A 19,606-nucleotide genomic window follows, 5' to 3' on the forward strand; every position below is an offset into this window, starting at 1 on the left:
ATTATAATGTATTAAAGAGAGCAATTACTGTGTATGCTAATGATCATAAGGATCAGCATCCCCCTGTTCTCTGAACTTCAGAGCAGTTTCAGGACTTTACACTGTTGTCTTTACAGAGACAGGAAAAATGCAGTTTGTTAGTTTGTGTGAATAGTATCCTCTAGGTTTTTACCTCATTATCTGAGCAATTTACATACAAAAGAACAGGCCCCCCTCCTCCCCTCTGCCCCCCTAACTCCTAAACCTGGAGATATCCTGGAGATATTCCAAATGCATAAAGGTTTAATGTCAAAGGTATTCTGTGAGCTCCTCATTTTTTAAAGAGCCAGTTAGGACAATTTTTATAGCAAGTCAAATAATTAGATGAAAGTGCTCCATACCTTTTAGTGTGGAGCAAGATTGAGGTGGTAAAGGAAAGGAAAAGTGAGGTAAGAGTCCTGAATTCAAATGAATATTAGTAGAACACGTATCAAATGAGGATATTTTTGAGTTGATGAAAGCAGGTGCTGAGCAGCCAGTAAGCCATCAGCTGTTTCCTTTCTGAATTAATATTTATCTTTTGTCTTCTCCTAAATATTCAAGAAATGCAGTGTTGTACTTTTCAAACCACACCAGAAGTCCTGGTGAGCATACTCACAGCCTGCCTCAGCAGCAAAGATAAGCAGCCCTCACAAGACAGACATCTTTGGCTTTGTAAAGAAAAGGAATTGGAGGAAAGGAACTGGAGAAAATGAATTGACCCTTCTACAGGTGTTACCAAAATCCCACCCTTTTGTTTGCTGTGAAATTGTACTTTGGTATGCAGACACACACCTGGATGGCTGACCTGTCTCTTTCCTTGTTCATATCAAAGGCAATTCTCCTTTCCTGCAGCTTGTTGTACTTTGGTATGCAGACACACACCTGGATGGCTGACCTGTCTCTTTCCTTGCTCCTTTCCTGCAGCTTATTCAGCAGAGAAACAGCCTGCTCTGCTTTGGCAGGAGGAGTCTCTTTTGGGGTGACACCAACAATGTGACACCTTTCCAGCCCATCTTTCATGGGCTGATAACCAACAAATGTCCTGTCTGAATGTGAAGTCCTGTGCTGTTAGGCGAAGAGAAAATACTTTGAAAATAAGTACAGGGAAAGAATTCCCATTTTGCTTCAGCTGATAGACTTCACAAGATCTCAGTTATATTTACAGGGAGGCTGAACAGATGGAGGTTGTCTCCCCTAACATGTGGTTGCTAAGGCAATCTCCAGCTGGGGGTTCCAGGCGCTCCTGGAGTCGCTGCAGAGGCAGGGCAGGAGGGGATGCACAACTTTTCTCTCCTGCCATCTGTGAGCAGCAAGCTTTACTTCCCACACTCAGCCAGAAGGTTCCTATGTGGTTGGAGCAGGGGAGATCTCTTACTTGACAAATACTCTCAGAAGGGAAGCTCAGAGAAGCAGCAAACACTCCTGTAAGCAGTGACGAAGGGGAGAGTTAAGGGACTTGCACGTGGGTAGAAACAGCCAGCACAGGGAAAGAGTAACCCAGGAAAAGGAGCACAGATCTGATTGTAGTAGTGCGTCTGACCTAGATTACCACTCAGGTGGACTCAAGGTTTGGAGCAGGCCTTTTCTGCATCTTTTATGTATCACATTCATATTTTCTGAAAAATTCCTTTGCCCAGGACTTTTCTCCTGGGAAGCTAGAAGCCTCAGAGAAAAAGGAAAACAATATTATCTGACTTGCTTCTCCTGTGTTTTGCTCCTTTGGAATGTGGTTGGAGATAGTTTACCCACAGGTGGTTGTTTCATTGGGTTTCTGCTGTGAGTTGTTTTGTCTCAATGGCCAATCAAGGCCAAGCTGTGTCGGGACTCTGGAGAGAGTCATAAGTTTTCATTATTGTCTTTTTAGCCTTCTGTAAGTATCCTTCCTGTATTCTTTAGTATAGTTTAGTATAGTATTCTTTAATATAATATAGTATAATAAATAATAAATTAGCCTTCTGAGAACATGCAGTCAGATTCATCATTCCTTCCTTTGTCTGAGGACCCTGCAAATACTGTTTTATGGTTAATTGCACCATGTTCCCTGCATTGACACTGCACTATTATTTGCATTAACAAAACTAGGGCCTTCTCAGGTAATACAAGAAGAGATTTTGTTTTGGATGAGCTGGTTATATGCGTCTTATATACACAAATATTTGCTTGAGCCCTGAATGAGATTTACAGGTTGTAACTGTATGATTTAAAACTTTTGTAAGGGGGGGGGGGGGTGGAACACAAGAAGTAGGCAGGGAATATGATTTAAAAGGCAGAAAAAAGAGAGAAAATATGATGCTCTGTTTTCTTGTTCATTTTTAAGCAGGGAATAGGCACTGAAACACTGGGAAATTTGTATAATCTATACTGTTAGATTTGCAGTCATAAATAGAGATACTGGTATCTTTACTGACAAATGTATCCAAATAGATCAAGGAAAGAGTTAATCAGAAATGGGCCATTTGGGCGAGATGTTATTTGTAGTGACTTGCTCTCAAGTTTATATAGATCACCTGTAAACTCATGCTGGAGCCAAGAATTTTAAGTCAAACCCATTTTTAACCATAAAATGAATATTCCAAATAACTCTGGTGTGTCAGCAGTTGGAAGCTTCTCTGGCATGACAGAGCTTTTCAGTGAAATGTAAGTACTTCTCAATTACAAGGTTTCTGTAAATGCTTAGGTTAGGAATGGTCCAGCATCCTCTGAATTTTTATGGCCTTTAGTGGATTAAATTAATACATTTTAATGTGAATATCTGTTCTGACTTGTGAAAACTGAAGAGTTTACAGAGGTGTGTATTGAGATATAACAGTACCAGCCTTATGCACTGCAAATATTTTGCACTTCACTGCAGAACACCAAAGAGCTGAATATTATAGGTTTTCTCTCCTTTTCTTTTACAACATGCCACATAATACTGAACCACTGTTATCTAATTACCTTATTTTTCACTGTCTTGTTCATTTTGGAAGGAGCTTGAAAGGGATTGGCTGCTGAGGCAATCAGAAATCTACAGCATCTCCCAGGATGATACTACGAGAACTCATTATGGCTCATGAAATGCTCACAGATTTTGGTTTTCATTGCTACAGAAATAACTGCAAGGGGAAAAACACACAAAAGGAATGTTGCTTTGAAGGGCTAAGAAAAAAATGAGACCTCCTGGTGATCATTGTTTTTTTTGTTGCAGCATTTATATATCTGTATTAAATGAAGTGGGTATATAAAGGAGGAAGGGAATTTAACATCATTTAAATAAGGTGTGCTTTATAGAATGGATGCATAGACAGAATGAAGTTCAGGCAGCAAAATAAGTAAGGTGCTAGAGAAAACAAGGAAAAAAATCCTTTACTTTCACAAGAGTATTGTTGCATGCTGAACAATACACCAGAGCTATAAATAAAAGAGTTAAATTGTTTTCTAACCTTAATTAATAACTTACTTTTATATCTGATAAAAACCATTTTTACTAGATAACAAAAGGAGTCCTTGGGCCAGGAATGCCTTTGATTGTCTTCAGCAATTGCACTGATTCTCTCCCCTTCTCTTTAATCTCAGATTTTAGTTGGGATGGAGCTGACACTGTGGTGCCAGTGAATTTTCTATAACCACATACATTTTTTTCCTTTCAGTTCCCACCTTTACCAGTAGATAGATAGATATCTTTAGCTAAATATACTTGGGGTCACCAGGTGCAAAGAGGGAAGAGAAACCAGGTACATTTGATTTGAAAATTGTCTTAAGTATAATCTTGGACCAAAGCAGTCTCAGACACAAGAGTTCTGTTCACTCCTTTTCCTTCCAAATCTTCCTTTTTATTTACTATATTTCTGATGTCCCCCATGCTGATATAGGTGGAGGAAAGCTCATAATTACAAGGATATAATTCCAAAGTTGATCTAGGATGTTTAAGCTAGGATAAAAAATCACAAAGAATCTGGTAAAGCAATGAGAGCAAAGGAAGTGTCTATGGTCACTATGAAATTATTTTGGTTTGTAAACACAAAAATTGGCTGTGAGAAGTTGCAAGAGAATCTAATGAGGCTGAAAGATCTGTAATACACTTGCAGATGAAATTCACTGTTGATTTGTGCAAATGAGAAAGGGGAAGACGAGAGGGAAACAACCCTAACTAAACCAAAGAAAATTGGTCTGTAAATTACTTATTACTATTCAGGAAACAGATCTTGGCATTTTTGTGGGTAGTTAAAAAAATGTCAACTCAATGTTCAGCAGTGGTCAAAAATGCAGATGGTATATTAAACAATTAGTGGGAGGACTTCAGTAGAAAAATCAGAAAATATCATTATGTGACTCCAAATTCACTGTATATTCAAGTTTTGTGTATCTTTGGTTTTATCTAAAGAAGACTGAAAATGATAAAAAACACCAAACAGTTGCTAAAAGAAGGTTGAACAGAAAGAAATATATAAAACCGTAGACACCATACAGAAAGTGAGTGAGGAACAGCTGTTTGTTATTTCTCACAGGATGAGACCTGTAGGGCAGCAATTGAAATGGTCACACATGGTTTAGAGGACATACAAGAAAGAAAAACTTGTTACTCAGCAGAAGCACCACATTGCTACCACATGATCTGGACATTTAAAGCCAAGAAAGGCCCAAAGATACATTAATGAAAAAACTCTAAATCATTAAAAAGAAGGATGCAGATACAAACTTTGGTTTAGGAAGTCTCCGAGTTGTGTTTTGCCAGAAGGTGGGAGTATGTAGTGGGGAAAACTTCACAGTGCTATTCTTTGTTCATTTCTTGTTTTCTCTAAGCCTCTGCTGTTGGTTCCTGTCGGAAACGTGTAACTGGCAAGAGATTTGTTCTGTTTATCCTGTGATTTTGGAAAAAAGCTATGAGACAGTTTCAATTAACATTTTTGAGTGATTTGGCCTCCTGCTCACCTAGGAACCCAGAGGAGATCCTTGCTGTTGCTTCCTGCTTGCTCAGGGACTCCAGTTTCATTGGGAAGGAGACTCAGACAGCAGGAGATGAGGTCGGATGCCCTCTCAGATCTCAGTCAGTGCCTGTTCTGGAGATGGCTGTGTGCTTTAGTACCCCATAAAACCGAAGCAAATGGTGTTACTGGGGTCCAGGCACCTCCTTCAGATTAAAGCTGGGGATGCTCTGCTACTCCAGGCCAGGGGATGGGTTAGAAGGGCATAACCAGAAGCAGTGACAGTGGGACCTAAATGCTGCAGCAGGGCGGGGGCAGTGGTGGATTGGTTCAGACAGAAGAAATCAGCTTCAGGTCAGGAACAAACATTGCACTGTGATTATTGCAGTCTTTTTAATAATGCACTTTTAATACTTTGCTTTGGGAAAGGTAAGCTTTTACCCAGGAATGTTTTCAGGTGCAGGACAACAATTGTGAATATTATTTTCTGGTCAAGAGTGGGACAGCGCAGCTAATGGGCTAAGATGAGGCATGAGAGTGGATTATATGCAACACTGCTTTGCCCAGAGGGTATAAAAATTACTGTCTTCAAGACCAGAGAAAAAAAAAGGAATTGTTAAAACATGAAAAAGATGAGAAAAGTGTGAGGATTTCCTGAGAGATGAAGTAGAATATCTCATATGATGTTCCACATGGGGGAAAAATAAACCTGAAATTCCTACTCATGTTAATTTAAAAATACATGTTATAAGTGGCATCATAATTTCTTTGCATGGAAAAATATTGAAGAGGTATTTAAGGATAAACTTCTAGATAAATAGCACCTAAGAAGAAAAAAGCAATTCTGTCATTTTATTTCTTTAAGAAGTTAAACCCAAAGGCAATTCTGTCACTTTGAGTTTTGCTGATATTCTCTACATTTGTTTTGCAATTAATGAAAATATTTTCTGTTTCATTTATGATTTTTTATAATTGAAGATTAGTTTGTCAGACTCAGCCAGATGCACATAGTGCTTAGTTCATTAAAAAAAAAAAAAAAAAAAAAAAAAAAAAAAAAAAAGAAGCTGAAATAATTGCTTAGACATGAAGAGATTTTACTGTGCTTATTTGTTTACTACGGAGTCTTGAAACAGCAATACAGATGTTGGAACAAATAGCTCCTATTACAGCTCTGCCTGTTCTCACATTGAGTTTCAACTCATCATTGAATAGATTAGCTCAGCTCAGCATTTAAAGTTTTTTGAAATAACTTCTCAGTTCTTTGAATACTAAGATTTCATAATCTCTAGACATCAGCAGATTAATAACCCACTAATTAATTAAAAGACCCATTGCAGTTATATCAATATTCCTCATCAAAGAAGAAGTATTTCCATCAATAGGATCCCTAAAGGCTGATTTGAATACTTGTTCCCTTGAAGAAATGGCACTTACTCTGCTTGCTCTGGTCTGGACCAATCCTGTACACCCATGAATTATCACCAGTTGTAAATCCCTGGGAGTCAAATATTAGAGTGGGACGGGATATTCTGATTCAGTGATATTTACATGAAAGATCAAAGACATCCTGCTTCAGAATGGAGCACACTGAGCTTTTATGAGCCACAGGCGACTTGGCTTCATGGTTTGTCAAGCTTCTTTCAGTTTTGGTAATTTTTTCTGTAAATGGTAAATGCACACTTTTTACAAGTATGTTTGGTTTGTTTGTTTGTTTGTTTTTTGTCTATAAACCTCCTCAGAGAGAGCAGGATCTCCATTGCAGAGTACTGCAGTCAGTAGCAATGCAGCCTCCACCACTTAATATTCTGCACACAGACTTTATAGCATTCCTGGTTTTTCAACACTAATAATCTCCAGAGAGAGGAGAAGCTTAGGCATCACCTATTTATTCATACATTTCCTTGCTGATGCTGCCATAGTAATTTATTTTTATTGGCAGTTTGCTAATTGTTTCCAGAATGTGAAATAATGCAAGTGTGTTTACTTGCAACCATGGCAGGACCATCAAACTCCACAATGTAGCTACAGACAGGTAAAATTTGGTGAGCATTGACAGTTACAGAGTTAAAAACTGCATTCAAATATGGTGAAAGAAGCATGTGCTGGGGAGCCATTTTCAGAGGTGGCAAGTGACAGTGAAGATAAACAGAACTGAGTTTTGTGTTAAGCAAAGAAATTTGGTGTAGTTTCCATTTTTTTTTAAGATTTGGACTTAAAGTCTAACAAGGAATTCGTAGACCTCATATATGGAGGCAAATTCATTAAAAGCGTGATACCAAAATAGGTAGATAATTATCACATAGTGATTTCTGAAAATGATCACCATTTAACTAATCAAGCAATATTTTAGATATCACAATAGGCGTCAGCTCTGTTGCTGGGTAAAAGTAACCAATTTCTTTCACAGAGTAGAATAATTGTCAGTAAGAGCAGAGGAGGTGCTTCTTAATCCAAAAGAATATAATGTTAAAGCAGTATAATTATATGGGGGTTGTTATGTATAGGGTAAAGGAATGATTAAGAAAGATGCTCTGTATAGAACAAAAGTGATGAAGAAAGCAATCAGGCACTAATGTACTGTACTGTTTTAAAGGAGATTTAATTCCTGGCTTATGGTTTGTCTCATTTGTGCTCACTTTGGAGTGCCAAGAGAATCCCAATTGTTTTCCTGTAGCCACCAACTACTCATACTGTGAGGTGTAGCACACCACCATAATTGTGCTAAATTACTTGAAAAGGGTGATTATTCCATATATCCTTTTTAGTATCCATATTTTGAAAGCTACAGGGAGAGGCCTCTCCACTGGTGATTTCTCCTCTGCCAGCAAATACCAGAGCCAGGAATGCTGCCAGCAAATGTCCAAGGCTCAGCCTGGCACCCCTGTGCAGGTCAGGGCAATCAGGATGTTTGATCCCTCCCAGCATGGAGGATTGTGCTGCCTTTGTTCTCTGTACTGCCAGTTTTCAGTAAAATGGCACTGGTGTCACAAACTGAGGTTAAGTTCTGGAGAGCAATTGTCACAGCACATCTCACTTTGTATGAAAATTATTCTTCTTGTTTTTCAGTTCCCCTTTTTCTGGGTCTGCATGACTAGATCAAATGTAACTTTAAGGGGAATGTACATAATTCATCAAAGCAAAAAATGTTTTAATATTAATTTCATATATTAATTTTTATGTACAATAATAAGAATGTGAGCATTTTAGTTGATTTTTAAATGTCAAAACTCTGTTTTCAGAGTTAAGACAATCCACTAGAAGAAGAAAATGTCATTAAATTTTGATTTCTGTACTTCCCTCTGCTTTTATATATTGACATTTCACTGTGTCTCACTTCACTAATCCCTTAATCAAGGTATATATAATGATTTTAATTTTTTAAAATCATTATATATACCATAAAACCATCTTGGTATCCATGGCACCATTTCTCTGCCCTTTTCCAGAATCCTTCCAACTTCTTTTTGTTTCAGGTGATGTAGTTCCTACAAGTCTGCCCTGTGGTTTATGTGCTGCTGCACTGGAGAACTGCTAGCATCCAACTTCATGATGTTTATCTTGTGTGTGAATGCTAAAATTGTATCTTCTGCTCTCACCTCATGCTGACAATTCAGAGCACCTCACCTGCGAGCGTGAGGAATATCGATCAGTTTTATCTTTCCTTTTGGTTTTTCTCCCACAATATGCATGAGATGTTCATCAATTTAATCTCATTTCATAATCTTCCATCTGCATTTCTAACTTTGATAGGTTGTCCTATATTATTTAGCTGATGCTTGCAACACTGGGTTTCTTCTCAAGCACGATTTTATGTCTTTTCTAATATTTTCACCTGATATAGAACTGGTGAGAAGCTGAAACTTTCATGTTCTTGGCTGTAAGTATTTTGCAAATACTCTGACAGAACAGGTAAAAATGTTGTCACCTAGCAACTAATAGCATTTTTTCCCAATATATTTTTGTGTGTGTATATATATATATACATTTTTTTTTCTTCTTCTGGAATTGCCTATATGATTTTCCCCCTTTATTTTCACTTGCATTTTTGTACAAAAATGAGAGTGTGTTCTTAAGATTTTTAGAAATGGAAATTCAGCTGGCTGTTAAATTATAGTGCTAAGAAAGATCCTGCAGGTTATTACAGTCAATAAATCAACATCTGTATTCTCCTGGTATTTTTGAAAATGGTGACTGTGAAAAAAATCCTAATAAACATGCATTTTTCCTATGCAATATGTGGGGCTGTGAGGGAGCTGTGTTGCCCTTCTTTTGTAGTGCTCTGTGCCAAGGAACAGTTTTAGGGGCAGAGAATTGTCCAGGATCAGTATGTTTGTTATTGTTCTGGAAACAGCAGGGAATAAAAATCGGGTAGGAAAAAGATTTCCCAAAACCTTAACTGCTTATATAATTCTTGAAGAAGATCCAGCAGAATATGCACTATTTTTCTTTGTCATTAAAGTCAAAGAATTTTATGTCAATTCCTAATTATCCAGTTTAGGAGCACAGGCAGAAAGAGCAGACATCACTCTAGGGGAAACCTGTCACTCTTGCATCCTTGAAGCAGTCAGATTCTTTAGAGAAGGCACTAGAAATCCTGTCTGAACAATTTTTAATTAAATAGGTATTTTAAAATGTTTTTTTTGCCCAGTCCTAAATGATGCACTTCTCTGTGTATCTAAATCTTTTGTTTGTTTGTTTGTTGTTTCTAATCTTAACTAGGCCACTGCTGTCTTTGTTCTATAAATCCAACTGCTTTTTTTGAGTTGTGGTAGTGATCCACATAGGATTAGTCTGATTTTAAAAAATATTTCTTTCAGTTCTCCGGATTAACTACATTTTCAGTTACTTTTTAGTAAGGGAGTAGGAGACATTAGTGTCTGCTTTAAAAATTGGAAGTACCTGATTCACCTTTCCACTGTCTGTAATGTTTATTGCTTCTCTGTGACAAGTGTCTTTTAATGCCTTCTATAGGGACCATTTTTATATATTTTACACCACTTCCATTGAAACTTTTTAAAAAAAATAAGTGGTTAGAACTGGACACATGACTATGACTGAAGCTGTGTGAAGGGCTTAAATAAAGTCATAATAAAGGAGCAAGTTATCCACAGGTGTGTGCATATAGGTATATATTACCCACATCACCCAATACCTGTTAATGGTGAGATTCACTGATTTTTCACAAGGATGCTTTGTTGTTCTTGAGGCCATTTTAGTCTCTTTGGATGCATCCTAGGACTTTACATCATTCTTCTCTATATAGATTACTGGGCACTTTCTGTACATTATATTTGTTGTTTTGGGCTGAGGAAGGAACCCTTCTGTTTCCTTTTTTGGCCCCACTGTGCTAAATGATTTTTAGCTGAGGACAAATTTTCCAGTAATTTTTTCCCTTTATCTTGATCATTAATAAATGCATTAGATGAGATTAATTTACTGTCAAAACCTTTCTCCTGTGATGAGAAGCAGTGCCTTTTTCTTACTGTTTTTATAACTTTTAACTGATTTTTAGTCTGTGATAGGAGATGAGAGATTTCACTTTTTTGTTTGCTTACTAGGATTATTTATTTATTTATTTATTTAGTGTATGCTTTTATTTAAGCCTTTCATTTTTTTCTCCAGCATTTTTTTTCTCCAAAAAAAAGTTAAGACAAATCCCAACAGAGCAACAGGGCTGCGGCAGTGAACGTACTCAAGGTTTCCCTTGCCTTTGGCCTTTTAAAGCATTTGAACTCTGGACTGTGCCTGGTTGTATTATCTGGATATTCCCATGAATTTTCCCCAGGTCTGACCATCTCTGCAGGCAGCACAGGGGTTACAGGGCAGGACTGCAAAGGGCCCTGTTGAATGGAGGTGCAGGTGTGCTTCTCCCTGCATACAGAGATCTGCAATATTGGTTTGCAGTCACCAGTAGCTGCAGTATGTAGGTGCTGCTGTTTGCCAGACCCATCTGTAGGATCATATTCTACCTTCTGGAAGGAGAGCTATTCATCATTATGTTCCTTTCCTAATATAACTTATAAGCCCTAAACATGCCACAGTTCCATGCTAAATATCTGTGAACTCTTAAAAGAAATTCAGCATACAAATAAACAGCAGGATATGGCTCGTTAGTAAATGTTTGTGAGGTGAAGCAATTCTTTTAAACTCCTTTTTTTAACAGAGAAAATTGTTGCAGAATACAGATGGGTATTAAATCAATTTGATAGACCCCTATATAATCCCTGCCTAGACTAGTGTGGTATGGCTAGACTTGTTGCACTTCACTGAGCAGTTTAGGCTATTTGTTCTGCTTTACTCCTTCTTATGTGGGTCAAAGTTAGTCCAAAGTCAAACCCTGACTGCTGTTTTGTGTTGTTTGTTTTCGCCCCCCACTTGTGCTAGTGCAGGCTGTAACATCCCTTTTTCAGACTATTTTAGATCAATCTGCAGCTAGCACAGCTTGTGTCTGTAGCTGAACAGATGTGTTTCAACAGGATGGAACTCTGCAGAATGATCCTAAAATTCTAGGTTTTATGTAGCTCTTCTCACTGCTGGTTTTTCACTGTGCCATCTGTATTGCCATCATGCAGAAGTCAATGGGGCATTAAGAACTTGCTGATGCTGCTCATTCTGGTTGGAGCAGAAACAGAGCTGCCACTTTGCTCTGCATTTTGCTGACTTTGTCACCCTTAATCAAAGGAACAATATGGATTTCTGGGACAGTTTTTGGAGACAGTAGATGCACAGGGGGGAACTGTGTGTGTGCACCCAGGAAAGGGAGGGAACCTGTGCTCACCATCTGAGGAATAAGCAACAGCTGTAAGTCTGCTCTGCTCCTTCTGATCCTGGTGTTTTCCCTTCTGCAAGGTGGAGTAAAAAACTCCAGCTGTGTACATCCATGCTGTGCCCCCAGCTGCTTTAGAGAGCAGAATTGTACTTAATTTTTTTCTTCATATCTCCTAGTTGTTAAAAAACATAAACTTTCTCCCCAGCCCCAACAGACCCCAACCAATGAGCAAAAATCCAATCACCCTCTCACATCTTTGAAAATTAAGAGACCAGGCCAACATTTGAGGCATTGCTTTAGAACTGAGCCTCATGAAAGCTTGACTAGAGTTCATGCATTTGCTTTTTGATGTGTTTGCCTCCTCGCCCACAGCGGGGTGGAAGGATCATGGTCCTGCCAAGTGGCACAATCCATCTGTAATGGACTGAAATGCTGTTGCTAAGCAGTGATATTTCCTTTTCCCCTGCCTGCCCTGTTTAAGTGAGTTAGGAATCATGATGCTTGCTGTTTTCATCTGACATTAACAGACCGATAGAGATTCCTGCCTGAACCTCACTTCTTTCTGTGCCAGTTGGCTCAAGCCAAAATCTACATCCCTCTTGCTTGCATGCTGAGACCCTTTTGGTCCTCTCTTAAAAATGGAAAGAAATGAACAGAGTAGAAAATTCTGCTCCATTGTTTCAGATGCTTCAGATCATCCCCAGAACTGTGTGACTGCAAGACAGTGCAAAATTTAATTAAATGGCTTGGAGACACTCAGTGGAGTGTTGTTGCCTTTTCCTGTGCTCTGGATTTATCTCATTCCTGTGTACACATCAAAATACAGCCCTTATTGCTGCCTGAAACGGATAAAACAATCTTGTCCCTGAAGATAAAGAAGCATCTCTCAGAAGTAAAAAAAAAAAAAATCTCCCAGTATCAGTTGTGTACTGATCAATTGCTGATTGCCAGCAGAGTTGTGATGCCATGTGAATGTCTGCTAGGTGGGATCACACTGGTACCTCCAGGAAAATAGCACCATGGGCACAGGTGAGGCTGAGGTTCCAAAAAAAGGTACAGAAAAAAGCTAGTGGTCCAGTTTGCCTCATTTCTATAATTTGTGGAGTGGTGTTTGGAGTTGGACTTGATGATTCTTATGGGCCCCTTTCAAGTCAGAATATTCTGTGATGTCTGATATATTTGACTTCATTGGGGCTGCAGGTGACAACGTGCTTCTGCTGCTTTCAGTTTCACATCCTCTCTCTCAGTGATAAGAGATGCTTATTGGGGTATTGATTTTTATGTTAGAAAATAATATATCAGATTCTTTCTGAGAAACACAGAATACAAAAGGAATAGTTTGTTTTGACCAGAGTTACCAAGAAAATATTCATATTCTTTATAACATGTTGATTTGTTTGAAACATATATTTTTTTGACAAAATATGTTTGTTTAATCCTTGTCTTAAAATTCACAGTTGGTTCTGATTTAAGATATCTTTAAATGATTGATACTATAAGAGGATTTCTCCTCTACAAGGAACCCTTAGATGATCTGTAGTTTGAGCTATGATGTTGTGTAGAATAATTCCCAGACACCCCACAGGTGGTGTAGAAGATATTAACCCCTTAACATGTTTCATTTACTCTCAATGTAAGTCCAAAATAAAAGTGTAAATTACCATATATTTTAAATTAAATTAATTTTTGAAGCTCTGAAATACAGCACAGTTGGAAGTGTCATTTTAGCATAACTTGTGGACAGCTGAACACTACAGGTTGTGGCAAATTGATCCTGCACAGAACTGCCCTTTCCTGAAAAGGAAATAATCTATAAATCTCAGTGAAGGCCAAATCCCATTTGGGCTGGCTGGGAATTATATCAGCCTGTGGTCAATTCAGCTTGAGAGGATCCTGCTCAGGTGAGCTGGAGGTAATAGCAGTGTGACCTGCTTACAATATTATCAAATATCCCGACTCTTGCATAATTTAAAATCTCAGATTTAGGAACTGGGAATATACAAGCATATTTTAATTCCTGTAAAACATCTGAAGAAATAAGTGAAAGTAAACACAGACATTAAATTAACATGATTTTGTTTCTAAGGTAGCAAATTTCAGATCTCTGTGGGAATACTGCTCCACGTGTAGCACAATTCACAAGTATTAAAGAAATCATTTTATGCAGTCATTTAGTGACATGAGCATTACATAGAGTTGAGATGAGTGAGTGGTTTAGCAAGAAATTCACATTCAGCACAAAGACACTGATGGCTCTGTGACAGCTGGAATTTAGAGAGAATCTTATTCATGAGCTGTGCTATGTACTGGGGAGGCACAACAATAACAGGAGACACAGCTTCTCTTTTTTGTTCCTCTCTTCCATCCAGGTTCTATCACCTTTTGCCATATCATTTAACCACTTGTCAGGGCTTTACTAAAATTGTAAAATGTGCTTGGCACTTATGAGTTTTAACAAACAAATGGTCACATCATTGAATGTGGTGCCTTGGCCAGGGGAATGGACTTGGGAAAGATATCTTGATATTCACATAGCAACTGTGCAAAAGAAGTGGCTGATATTTCAGGGTATTGCTTTCTTTAAAACCAGAATTTATGTCATTCTATGTATGTACTCTAATTGGAGAGAAGTCTACAAAGACTAAATTTCACAGAATTTGTGAGGAAGAAGCAGGAGAAAAAGAATATAGAGATGGCCTTAATGATCCTGACCAGAGCAGAAAATACACATTGTGCCTCTGACCAGAGCATGAAGAATTGGCTGGGGATTCTTAATGTGTTTTCTGGAAGTAGACAAGTCCAATGTACCCTGGTCAGGTATATTTTATCTTCTCATTTTTATAGCTTGGGTGCAGACACTTATTGGTTTTTCTCCAGATTCAGGAAGAAATTCTATCAGACTGGTGACTAAGGGGCTGGGGCTTGAGACAGGATTGGCCATTATTTCAGTTTGAAGTTGCCACGTTGAAACCTCATTTAAACCATCATATCATGGTTTAAAGCAACCCTGAAGTTGCATGTACTTATTCAATTCACCTGATTGTGAAAATTTCCAGGATGGAATTACAGCAGTACTATGAAAGGCCTGTTTTTAGTCACAGATGGAGGACAATGGATCCTGAAATTTGGATGGCAACATCTGGGCAAGGCAAATCTTCTGAACAGTCTCTGTGTTGCTGCACCCCAGGTGATAACTGGTGGAAATACCAACTACTTATTCACTGAATTATAGTGAATATCTAACTCTAGATAAAATTCTTTCCTGAGTCATTGCATTTTACCTGAGCTTTTTATTCCATAAAATGATCTGGACATTATCAACTAATGTCATTAGTTTCATTATTCCTTCCATAGATGAATGTTATATGACTTCTACATCTAGTTAACAAATGTGACATTTACAAGGCAGAAAAGGACAGCCAGAAAAGGAGATTATGAAGAACAGCACTTGATGAGAAGGATCTCATTTTAATGGTCTCCTTTTTGTTACACTTGTATTATTGTCTGTTACAAGTCAGCAGACATCACTCTTGGGTAAATGCCATAATTCAGCCTGATGTTGCTCTATCTGTGAATGTTTCTTCCCTGCTATTCTCCTTAGCACAGTAGATTTTGTTTCTTAGGTTACAATAAAACTCTGGAACTAAAATTGCACATAAACTTAGCAGCACAAATTGCTTTCTGCTTGTTAATTTACAGTCTTGAAAGGGTGGTAGGTAGAGCCTAGCACAGATTTGGTGCAACTGTGGAGAATAAATGGAGTATGAATAGTACGGCCTGGGTTTGATTAGATTTGTGCTTTTATAAATCCAGAACACTTCCTCTCTTTTGGCTGGAGGAAGACTAAAATCTGTCTGGTATGGTGTTCTTTAATCAGGTATTCCAGCCAGCTAACTGGAAACTTCCTTGGCAGGCACAGTAACCAGACTTCTTATTTGCATGCTGAGACATTTTTTAAAACACTCTATTATCAAAATAAAAAATATGGCAAATAAGGCACCATGGAAGATGAGCACTAGCCAGGCACCTAAAGAGTATAATATCTTTAGATGATATAATGTGGATTATTAGACAGGAATACTTGAAAGAAGTGGGAAATTGCTTAGGAGGCTCTGTTTCCCACTAGCAGTAATATCACTGAAGGCGGACAGAAAATGCTGAAGGAAAAATCACATTCTGCCATTTCCTTAAAGGATAACCAGGTTGCCTATGTTGTAAATGTCATTCCTAATTAACTTTGAGTTCCTAGAATGTACATTAATGTAACATCATTTCATCATGTTATGGTCTACCAAAATCCCTTTATATATACATAAGCCCTTTTATACATGAGTATATAAAAGAGAGGCTGGTACATATTGTGTGGGGGAAAGCTTTGAGGAAAAACACGTCTGTTTTTGTTGTCTTACGGATGTCTATTAAAACACTCATCCTCTGAATTTCATCTTTAAATTTATTGATTAGTGCTAATTTCACTTAAATAGACTCCCTTAACTGGATTTTCACTGTGTGCCAGAAAGAAGGGTCCAGGAACCATCCACGCTGAGGGATCAGGTGGGAGCAGGGAGGTTTTCAAAGGTCTCAAGAGTCAGGCTTTGTGGGAGAGTTTTAAGCCAAATCCTCTACTTTTTTATTTCTGATTATACCACTGGGATTGTTCAATTCATGTCTATGCACTCTCTTTGGGAAACTACATAAAAAAATAGCAGAGATCTCTGTATTACAGGGATAAACCTATTAGGCTTCTTCCTTCTAAATATGACTATCATGTCTAATCCTTCCCAGGAGGTCAAGGATAGAATGGTTCACTCATTTTAAAGATCTATTTGTTCAGGATAGTTGGGTACAGGATTGCAGAATCATCACTTCAAAAGAGGTTTGGACAAACATAGCAGGTAAATCTGTGTTGGGTGCATCTTCGTTCTGGGGTGAAAGGCAGTGGCTGGTAAACTGTGGAGGGAAATATATACCTTCAACAGGATAGAAAAATTTTGCTGTTACTCCCTCACTGGTATTTTGTATCTCTCTTCTACACAGGGATCTCTGTTCCCCTGTGGACAGGTAAGAGTGGAACACTGTGGAAAACACTCACCAGGTCTGGATCAGTAGGTGTGTACTGTGCTTTGGATTTATACTGTGCTTCCTGACTTATGAAATGTGTTTGGGTGGTCTGGGAATCGGGGAGTTTTCCTCTGTTAATAATCTGGGTTTTACACAGTCTCTGTAGTCTGGTGTGCTCAGCACAGCCTGGGCTCACCTTCAGCTGCAGTGGTGCTCTGGACACCACACCAGCTCCCAGTCCTCCCACCATTAATCCGTCTGGAGCACTTACAGGGCACAGAGAGAGCGTGACCTCTTGATAAACCTGACAAGACCTGAAAAACTAAGGAATGAAGGAACCAAATCTGAAATTATCTTTTCTTGTGACCTGGAAGATTCAGGGAGTTCATCACTCCCACCTTCCTGATTTTAATTACTACATTTTCATGTCAAAGTTGTGTAGCAGTGCCTCCTTTGGCACTGGAGAGAAGGCTTTGGGGTGACCTAATTGAGGCCTTCTAGTACCTGAAGGGAACTTAGTGGAAAGATGGAGCAAGACTATTTTCAATCAAAGATAGTGACAGGAGAAGGGGAAATGGGTTTAAATGGAAAGAGACTAGGTTTAGATTAGATATTAGGGAAAAATTCCTTTAAGGGTGGTGAGGCACTGAAACAGGCTGCCCAGGGAAGTTGTGAATGCCCCATCCCTGGAAGTCTTCAAGGTGAGGCTGGGTAGGGCTTTGAGCAACTGGGTCCATTTGAAGGTGTCCCTACCCACAGCAGGGAGATTGGAATTAGGTGACCTTCAAGGTCCCTGTCCCACCCAAACAATTCTTTGATTCTGTGATTCTATGAAAGGCTCCTGGTAGCCTCTTAGCAGGTCTTTATGAAAAGTAAGGATTGATCTACACAGAAGATCTACCCGGGCTTTTGATCAGAATTTTAACCATTCTTGTTTTTCAGATGCTGAATCCCTTCTCTAATTACAAGTCATGTGAGAAATCCTCAGCTGGGAAGATTGTGAAGAGCCTGTAATCTTGTTAGCTGAACCATTCAAGGCAAGAAATTCCATTAAACCTGATCTAAGTTTAGTAATTTATCGTCACTTGATTCTATATGTCTGTGTCTTCATAATCCTTTTTTGTCTTGAATTGCTTATTTTGAATTTGAATTTTGCTTGTTTCACAACCTATCTTGAGTTAAAGACTATTTCGGATAACTTACCTTCCACATATCTGACATCACCTAAAATCTCCACATTGGAAAACATTAGCAAGGGCTCAAATCCCCAGATTATTGCAAATATTCAAAATATGTGAATCTGCGTAAGTAGCAGGACCTTAGAGGTCTCCAGTGGTTGCTATTAGTCAGAGATCTCTTTGACAGATCATAAAGCAGTGGGGCTTTGTAGCCACAGGTCTCTTCATAGAGAGCAGGCAGGCACAACTTCCCAAGGATATTTCCTGGGAATCACTGCGAGGACCCTCAGAGAAAGAGAAAACAATTCTTATCTCAACTTGCTGCTCCTGTTGTTTTTGCACATGTAGAATGTGTTAGGAAGATTGTTTACCTGAAAAGATTTGATAGTTAGATTCTAGTAATGGTTGTTTATGTTAATTAACCAATCACTAGAAGCTGTGTCCTGACTGTCAGGAGACAGTCATGAGTTTTCTTTAGTATGTATTTTTGTATAGTATAGTATCTATAATATAATATAATATAATATAATATAATATAATATAATATAGCATTTGTTCAGCATTCTGAATCAACAGAGTCAGATACCAGTCATATCCTTCGCCAGGGCACCCTACTTTTTGATAGGGCCTGAAGAAGGTGCTGTTTCTCATGTTCCCCTTCAGCAATGGTAGGACATGTTCAGTGGTAGAATATGTTCACTGAGATGTGAGCTGTTGCTTTTGGAAAGCTTGAGCTGCCACTGAGCTTTGCATGGTTGTCTTGTGCAGTGGCACCACCAGCCACGGGTGAATTGTGTCTGCTGGCTCCCACAAATCCTTGTCTCTGCCATCACTGTCACAGAGATTGCATGCATGCAAGCTTCAAGATATGAAACTCCTATATATTTCTTCCTTTGAGGACAGGGAGGGATTGCCCAGACAAGGGAGGACTCAAGAAACTCTCTCTAGATTTTATGTCTGATATTATCATATGGATTTCTGCTGTTGTTTAATATGAAAAGTAAATTGAGCTATGAAAGGATGAGGGAGAGGGGTTTTAAAAACCGCAGCAGGAAGGAAAATGTTTCTCTTTTCTGTTTGTGCCTGTCTGTCTAGAAAATCTCCTTCCCAAGCAACTCTACATAAAGCAAGTTGCACATTCTACCCATGGCTCAGCAGGACACTTCTGCAGCTGTTGGCATTTAGTAGGCAGCTGCTTGATTTTATAATTTCCAGCAGCCTGCTTCAGAGACTCTTGCTGCAAAAAGAGATATGGGAAGTCATTAGCCAGCTTTTATTCTTCGAAGTACAATGCAGTGGACAGAGTTGGCTGGGATTGTAATGATAGGGGTTACATATGTTACAGACCTGTAGGGACATCAGCTCTAGAAGTCATATTACATTCTAAAAAGATATTACATGCTTGATCTCTGGTTTTAAGAAGACAAAGTATAATTTTTTTTTCTTTTAGACTTAGATTTTAAAGCTACAGCCATACTTCCCAAACCCCAAAACAGAGGGTCAGTTATGAGCAACAAGTGTTCTTTGATCATTTGTTGTTCACTTGTGTGCTCTTATCTCAAATGTGGTAACTCCAGGCTCTAGAGTGCAGGGGACTGCCTTGCCTGTGCAGCACCTACAGGCATGCTTCCACCTCTTCCCTCCTGTATTTTGTAAGGGTGTGTCCCTCATAA

This window comes from Pyrgilauda ruficollis, unplaced genomic scaffold, assembly GCF_017590135.1.
Source record: "Pyrgilauda ruficollis isolate IOZ18807 unplaced genomic scaffold, ASM1759013v1 scaffold1, whole genome shotgun sequence".
Classification (NCBI taxonomy): Eukaryota; Metazoa; Chordata; class Aves; order Passeriformes; family Passeridae; genus Pyrgilauda; species Pyrgilauda ruficollis.